The sequence below is a fragment of the Grammomys surdaster genome, unplaced genomic scaffold (genome assembly GCF_004785775.1).
Source record: "Grammomys surdaster isolate TR1022 unplaced genomic scaffold, NIH_TR_1.0 125832, whole genome shotgun sequence".
Lineage (NCBI taxonomy): Eukaryota > Metazoa > Chordata > Mammalia > Rodentia > Muridae > Grammomys > Grammomys surdaster.
In genome coordinates this window covers 2,244,829-2,253,141 of record NW_021620660.1, presented here as the reverse complement: position 1 = coordinate 2,253,141, position 8,313 = coordinate 2,244,829, and the positions used below count along the sequence as shown (strand labels likewise).

Here is an 8,313-nt window from a genome sequence, read left to right as displayed (position 1 = left end):
TTTTTTCTCCACCTTTTTTTCAGAATTTTGCTAAGAATTTTTCAATTTTATTGATTTTTCTTAAAGAACTAACTTTGGTTTTGTAGTCTGTGTGTATGAGTTTGTGTGTTTAAAGTTTTCATTTTTGATATCATTTGTTTCTTTGATTATCCCTAGATGTTTCCTTTTCTATGAAACTATTAAGAATTTGAATGTGTCCATGATTTCCAGTGTATGTGTTATTGTTGCTATATAGAAAAGCTATTGGTTTTTACAAGTTGATTCTATATGCTGATACACTGCTAGATTTGGTTATCACTTCTAGAAGTGTTCTGAGAATTTGGAGACCTCTAATGTATAGTTCATGTCATCTGCAAATAAAGATTCTTTGACTACTTTTCATATTTAATTTCCTCTTCCTGCCTTATTGAACCAGCTAGTCCTTTGAGCACCATCTTGAAAAGGAGTGGACATAGTGTTTCATTCCCAGATTTCTGTAGAAGTGCATTTATGATATTGTTTGCTGTGAGTTTCTCACACACACCTTTTACTATAGTTGAAGCATGTTCTCTCTAGCTCTATATTAGCTAGGATGTTTATCATGAATGTATGTTATGTTTTTCAAAGCCTTTTTCTAGATTTATTGAGTTGATCATATGGCTTTTGTCATTAAGTCCTTTTATGTGGTTTATTACACTTAATAAGTTGTATATGTTGAGCCATGCCTACATTTTAAGGAGAAAGACAGAATGATCATAGGGGTAGATCTTTCTTTGCTTTTGTTTCTTTAATGTATGCCTATGTTCTGTTTGCAACTATTTTATTTAGTTATTTTTTTCAGTCTATTTTCCTTAAGGATACAGCCTACAGCTTTCCTTTTTTGTTGAGTCTTACTTGCATTTGGTTTTAAAGTTATACTGGCTTTGTAGAAGTAGTTTGAGAATGATCATTATGTTTCTTTGTGTTTTTAAAAATAATGTGAGGAAGGCTTCAGCTCTGCACCCAACCTCCCAAAACTGGAGGAGGCTGTATTCCCAAGAGCTCTAACACATAGGAACATAGGATAATTGGATCACAGGATCTCAGGAGCTTAGGCACACCAGGATTTCAGGAGCCTAGAAGCAACCTGACTCCCAGGAGCTATCACAACCAGTCTCAGGATCTCAGGATCACAGGATCACAGTATGACAGTATCACAGAGACAGCTGGACTCTGAAGAGTTCTGATACAAGCAACATAACAGGACAGACAGGATCCAGTCAGAGACAGTGAGTGAAGGTAGCACTAGAAATAACCAGATGGCAAAAGGCTAGCGCAAGAACATAAGCAACCGAAACCAAGGTTACTTGGCATCATCAGAACCTAGCTCTCCCATGATAGCAAGTTCTGAATAACCCATGACATCAGAAAAGTAAGATTCAGATTTAAAATCATTTCTCATGATGATGATAGAAGACTATAAGAAGGACATAAATACCTCCCTCAAAGAAATACAGGAGAACACACGTAACGGGTAGAAGCCCTTAAAGAAGAAACACAAAAATCCCTCAAAGAATTGCAAGAAAACACAACCAAACAAGTGAATGAATTGAATAGAATGATTCAGGACATAAAAATGGAAGTAGAAACAATAAAGAAATCACAAAGAGAGACTACTACCCTGGAGATAGAAAACCTAGGAAGGAGAGATCAGAGTCATGGAATCAAGCATCACCAACAGAATGCAAGAGTTAGAAGAGAGTTTCATGTGAAGAAGATACCATAGAAAATATTGACACAACTGTCAAGGAAAATACAAAATGAAAAAAACTCCTAACCCAAAACATCCAGGAAATCAAGGACAAATGAGAAGACCAAACATAAAGATAATAGGTATAGAATAAAGCGAAGATTCCCAACTTAAAGGGCCAATAAATATATTCAACAAAATTATAGAATAAAACTTCCTTAACCTAAAGAGATGCCTATGAACATACAAGAAGTCTACAGAACTCCAAATAGACAAGATCAAAAAGGAAATTTACCCCATCATGTAATAATCAAAACATAAAATGCACAAAACAAAGAAAGAATATTAAAAGCATTAAGAAAAAAAAGGTCAAGTAACATATAAAGGGAGAACTATCAGAATTACACCAGACTTTTCACCAGAGACTATAAAAGCCAGATCTTGGACAGATGTTATATGGACCCTAAGAGGACATCAACACCAGACCAGGCTACTATACCCAGCAAAACTCTCAATTACCATAGATGGAGAAACCAAGATATTCCATGACAAAACCAAATTTACACAGTATCTTTCCACAAATCCAGCCCTACCAAGAATGATAGATGGAAAACTCTAACACAAGGAGGGAAACTACACCCTAGAAAAAGCAAGAAAGTAATCTTCTTCCAACAAACCTAAAAGAAGATAGCCACAAAACATAACTCTACCTCTAATAACAAAAATAACAGGAAGTAATAATCACTGTAGCTTAATATCTCTTACCATCAATGGACTCAATTCACCAATAAAAAGATATACACTAATGGACTGGATATGTAAACAGGACCCAACATTTTGCTGCATACAGGAAACAAACCTCAGTGACAAAGACAAACACTGCCTCAGAATAAAAGGCTGGAAAACAATTTTCCAAGAAAATGGCCCCCCAAAAACAACCTGGAGTAGCCATTCTAATATCAAACAAAATCAACTTTCAACCAAAAGTTATAAAAAAAGATAAGGAAGGACACTTCATACTCATCAATAGGAAAATACCAAGATGAACTCTCAATTTTGAACATCTATGCTCCAAATGCAAGGGCACCCACATTCATAAAAGAAATTGTACTAAAGGTCAAAGCACACATTGCACCTCACACAATGATAGTGGGGGACTTCAACACCCCACTCTTAGCAATGGACAGATCATGGAAACAGAAACTAAACAGAGACACAGTAAAACTAAGAGAAGTTATAAACCAAATAGATTTATCAGATATTTATAGAACATTTGATCAAAAACCAAAAGAATATACCTTCTTCTCGATACGTATTCCAAAACTGACCATATAATTGGTCACAAAACAGGCCTCAAAAGATAAAAGAAAATTGAAATAATCCCATGCATCCTATCAGATCACCACAGACTAAGGAAAAATCTCAGATGTCCTTCAACAGAGGAATGGATACAGAAAATGTGGTACACTTACACAATGGAGAATTACTCAGCTATTCAAACAATGAATTCAAGAAATTCTTAGGCAAATGGATGGAACTAGAAAATATCATCCTGAGTGAGGCAACCCAATCACAAAAGAACACACATGGTATGCACTCATTGATAAGTGGATATTAGCCCAAAATCTCACAATACCCAAGATATAACTCACAGACCACATGAAGCCTAAGAAAAAGAAAGACCAAAGTGTGGGTGCTTCAGTCCTTCTTAGAAGGAGTAACAAAATACTCACAGGAGAAAATATGAGACAATGTGTGGGGCAGAAACTGGAGGAGAGACCACCCCACCTGGAGAGCCCTCCAAGATGCAATCACCATATGCAAACACTGTTATGAATGTCAGGAACTGCATGCTGTCAAGAGCCTGATATACCTGTCTCCTGAGAGGCACAGCCAGAGCCTCACATATACAGAAGCAGATGCTCACAGCTAACCATTGAACTGATCACAGGGTCCCCAGTGGAGAAGTTAGGAGACTAAAGGAGTTGAAGGGGCTTGCGGCCCCAAGGGGAGAGTGACAATACCAACCAACTAGAGTTCCCAGGGTCTAAACAGCTAGCCTGGGAACACACACAGAGGGACCCATGTCTCTAGCTGTATATGTAGAGGAGGATGGACTTGTTAGGCATCAGTGGGAGAGGAGGGCCTTGGTCCCTTGAAGGCTGAATGCCCCAGAGAGGGGGAATTCCAGGGCAGGGAGGTGGGAATGGGTGGATGGGTGGGGGCGCATCCTCATAGAAATAGGAGGAGGGAGGTTGGGTTAAGGTGTTTCTGGGGATGGATGAATGGGGAAAGGAGATAACATCTGAAATGTAGATTAATAAAGTACCCAATAATGAAAGAAAGAAAGAAATAAAGAAAGAAAGAAAGAAAGAAGGAAGGAAGGAAGGAAGGAAGGAAGGAAGAAAGGAAGAAAGGAAGGCAGACTAACAAACAAAGAAAAAACAGATAATGGAACTGGCTATCACAGTCAAACATTTGAGACTTTTTAACAGCAATTTAACATTACCCATATTATCAGAATTCCTTGTAATTGTCAAGGAAAAGAGACTATGGAATGAGTCTATGGAAGTTTAAAACAATGTCTTCACAAAATATAAAAAGGGAGATATATCTCCATATACCACAAACTTATTTAAATCATGTTTTTTTCATTTTTTATTTCAAATTTTTTTAAAAATAAATTGAATGCCAAGGTACTTTCTGCTGAGTGTCTATGGCACTCTACAACTAGGCATACTTATGCATAGGTGAAAGGGAAAGACCCACTTACTGGCATAAGGCATGATCTTGATCAGGTATTAAATATGGGGAAGAGGGCATGTTTGTGTTTTTTCTGCAGGATGCTGAAGGAGCATGGTGGCCATCAAAGCAACAGGTGAAACATGCTGATGCTAGGACAAATAATGATCTTGACCTGTGAGCTTGCTGAGTGCCTTGACAATGGTGACTGGGAAGCTGTATTGGACATATGTTCCCGACCCTCCATTGTTTACCTATATCCCTAATGGGACAAGCTGTCTTGCTTCAAGTGTTTAGACCTTGTGGAACAGAGAATCAAAAAGAGAAGTTATAATGACTCTTGTATTTTTCTTAAATGTGACCAGTTATTCAGACTCAATCATGGACTTGTCTAGAAATCAATCCAACATTGGAAATAACAGTCTTCATTTGGAAGACTTGTTCTGGACATTCACAGAGACATATACAGAAATTAGCTGCAGTTCTCTATGATGTTACGTTAACAAGAGATAAAATTGGGACAGGATCTGGATTTCAAACAGGTGTTAGTATATGTGTTAAGGCTCTTTTAATTGTCAAGTTACTACTTTTGTTTCTTCTACAATATTTAATGTAAGTTGATTGATTGTACACCTTCTAGCTGTGTTTGTGTTTTGAAATCCAGCATGTTAGTTACAGAGGTCTATCAACCAGCTTTTGTTTTAGTGCCCTGAGTATCACAGAACCTTGGTTTTCTAAAAATAGCTTGCAAGTACTGGAAAAAATGAGTCAGGCTTTAAGCAGAAGCCAGAGGGTAGTGGACTTGATTATTGCTGGTATAACAGCTTTAATTACATTAATTGCTAGCACCACTTCTTCTGCAATTGCCATGACATAAGAAGTTAAGACAGCTACTTTTGTTAATCATTTAGCAAAAAAAAAAAAATATGTTGCTAATGTATTGAATATACAAGGGGATTTAGATAGACATTTGGAAGAATGGATTGATGTTCTTATCCTATTCAAATTATTGGAAGGAGGTTCAGAATTTAAGGGTAAGGAGCCATCTTGAGTGTCATGCCAAATACCATTGGATTCATGTTAGTTCTAAAATTTACAGTGGTAGTAATTATAAAAGTTAAAAGACACTTGCAGTATATTTGGCATAATTCTAACACCTCTCTGGATGTTTTAGCGTTACATAGTGAGCTTATGAATTTCAAGAATGCTGCGCTTCTGAGCGTTTATGAGGTAGATACTGCAGATAAAATTACTCATGGCCTGAGGTCAATATTTCTATTTTGGTCAAGCTTCAAGAGTGGCATATACACCTTGATCATGCTAGCCCTTTTTGTTCTGGGAATACTTTTATTCCTGCCCATCATGTTAAAGCTTGTCTCTAACAACATTATCATGTTGGTAGCCAGAATACATGGCTTGAACCTGAAAACGGACCACTAGACAGAGTTATGCAATTAAGAGACTGGCTCGCCAAGGACGGGTAAGATTCTGCACAGAGCCTTAGCAACCTAAGACAAAAGTGCATTGCTTTGAATAATGCATATTCCATGATGGGTAAGGAAGGCATTCTTGACAGAACGATCAAAGACAGGCTCAGTCTTGTTAATGAAATAAAAAAGGGGGAGAGGTGGAGCCTTTGGGGATGCTTGGCAAGAATCTGACATGGACCAAGTATAAGGAAATGGGCTGCTTGACAGGAATATGACATTGGCCAAGGACAAGGAAGTAGGCTTCAGGCAGGAATCTAACATTAGGTTAGAACAAAGAAGTAACTTTAGGCAGGAATCTAAATATTAGGCTAGAACAAAGAAATAATTTCTGGAAGGAATCTAAATCTTAGGCTAGAACAAAGAAGTAATTTCAGACAGGACTCTAAATTTTAGGCTAGAACAAGGAAATAGGCTTCAGACATTAAAATGACTTTGGGCTAGGACAGGGAAGTAGGCTCAGATATATTGTTTATCCTGATAAGCCTTTAGAAACAGTGATCACGGAAGTGTTCACGTAATTGGGTTTAATGGTTGTCCTTAGACTATTTGTGTTTATTGTATTGCTTGTTCCTTGACTATTTGCATCTATTGTACTGCTAGACCCTCAACCTAGAACTGACCTTAATACACGCATGTAATTAAAATTGTATAAAAGCAAAAGAGAGGAGGGGGGATGGGATGGGGGCTCTAGGGAGGGGAAATGGGGAAAGGGGATGATTTCTGAAATGTAAATAAATAAAATATCCAATAAAAAAATACAATAGTAAAAATAGTGTGAGAAGGATGGGCTCTAGATTTCCTTGGAACATCTGGTAGACATTCTGCTGTGAATGTATTGGGTCCCAGAATTTCCTTGGCTGGAAGGCTTTTATTATTATTTAAGTCTTCTCATTTGTTATTGGCCTGTTTAGATTGTTGACTTCTTGGTTTAATTTTGTCATTTGACAGAATCTAGAAAATTATACAGGTTCTTTAGATTTTCCTGTTCAATGGAGTCCATGGTTTTTAAAACATCCTCTTACAATATTCTGAATTCCTTTGTGTCTCTTATAATATTTTCCTATTCATTCACTTCTGACTTTGTTAAGTTAGGTTCTATCTAATCTATCTATCTATCGATGTATCTATCTATCTATCTATCATCTATCTATCTCTGGTCAGTTAAGCCAAATGCCTTCAATTACATTTGTTGATTCTTTGTATTGTTTTCTTTGCTTCTGTTTTATTGATTTTTGCTTTTATTGTTAAAAACTTCTATAACTAAATGAAAATGAAAATAATAAGACAAAAACCATGGATACATTGAAAGCAATCCTATGACAAGATTACACAACTCAAAATGTTGGAACAAACATAATACAACCTAGTTGATAGGAAGAAATAACAATAAAAGCAATGTAATCTTGTCATTTGTTTGTGCTGTTTGCTTTGATTTTTAATGTAGACACTTAGGGCTATAAATTTTATGCATAGGATTGCTTTCAATGTATCCATGGTTTTGTCTTATTATTTTCATTTTCATTTAGTTATAGGAAGCTTTTAATTCTCTATTGATTTCTTTTTGGACACCATAATCATTCTATAATGTGTTATTTAATGTCTAGATTTATTGTACTTACTAGAGATTTTTTGCTGCCAATATTGCATTTTATTGTAGTTTTGTCAAATTGGATACAATGAATGATTTCAAACTTTGATTTTTAATGATTTGGTTTTCATTTCTGGATGCTGTCTAATTTAGAAAAGTGTCTATTGCTGCAGAGTAAAATTTGTGTTCTTTGGTGTTTGATTAGAATATTCTGTAGGCATCTGTTAAGTACATTTGATGTATAATGTCATCTATTTATTTGATGGTTGTTTATTTTTGTCTAAATGATATGTCTACTGGAGAAAGTTGGGTGTTAAAAACATCTACAATTAATGGATTGATGTTAATCTGTGTCTTTTAATTCAGGAGTATCGTTTGTGTGTTTTTTTTGTTTGTTTGCTTAAGGAATTTGAGCGTCCCCCTGCCCAATAGAAGCATTGCAGTTGTAGCTGCTGTTTCACATGTGCGTCAGTAGGTGGCAGAGAAGAGGCTATGTCTACCTTCAGTGTTTTCACATATGGACATTTGAATGATTAGTAACCTAACATTCACTGTAGTATTGATAGAGCAGCAGCCAGAGGAATCATACCAGTGCAACAAGTCATTGCAATGAAATTTTTAAGAAAGAAGTGTGGACAAAAGTGAATACTGTGGGACAACTGTGACACACTACAGATTCCATAATGAGATTATTTTTCTTTGTTGGGAGGGAGGTTGCAAGGGTAGAGGGTGGAAACAAGGGGAGATGGATTCTGGTACATGATGTGAAGTTCACAGATAAGTAA

General features: G+C 36.4%; 1 non-coding gene across 1 annotated transcript; it reads left to right on the top strand.

The window, feature by feature from the left end:
- Positions 1-7,948: 7,948 nt before the first annotated feature.
- LOC114640493 lies at positions 7,949-8,077 on the top strand. Its single transcript, XR_003714149.1, has one exon. It is a non-coding gene; the product is annotated as a small nucleolar RNA SNORA17 (small nucleolar RNA).
- The last annotated feature ends 236 nt before the right edge of the window (positions 8,078-8,313 follow it).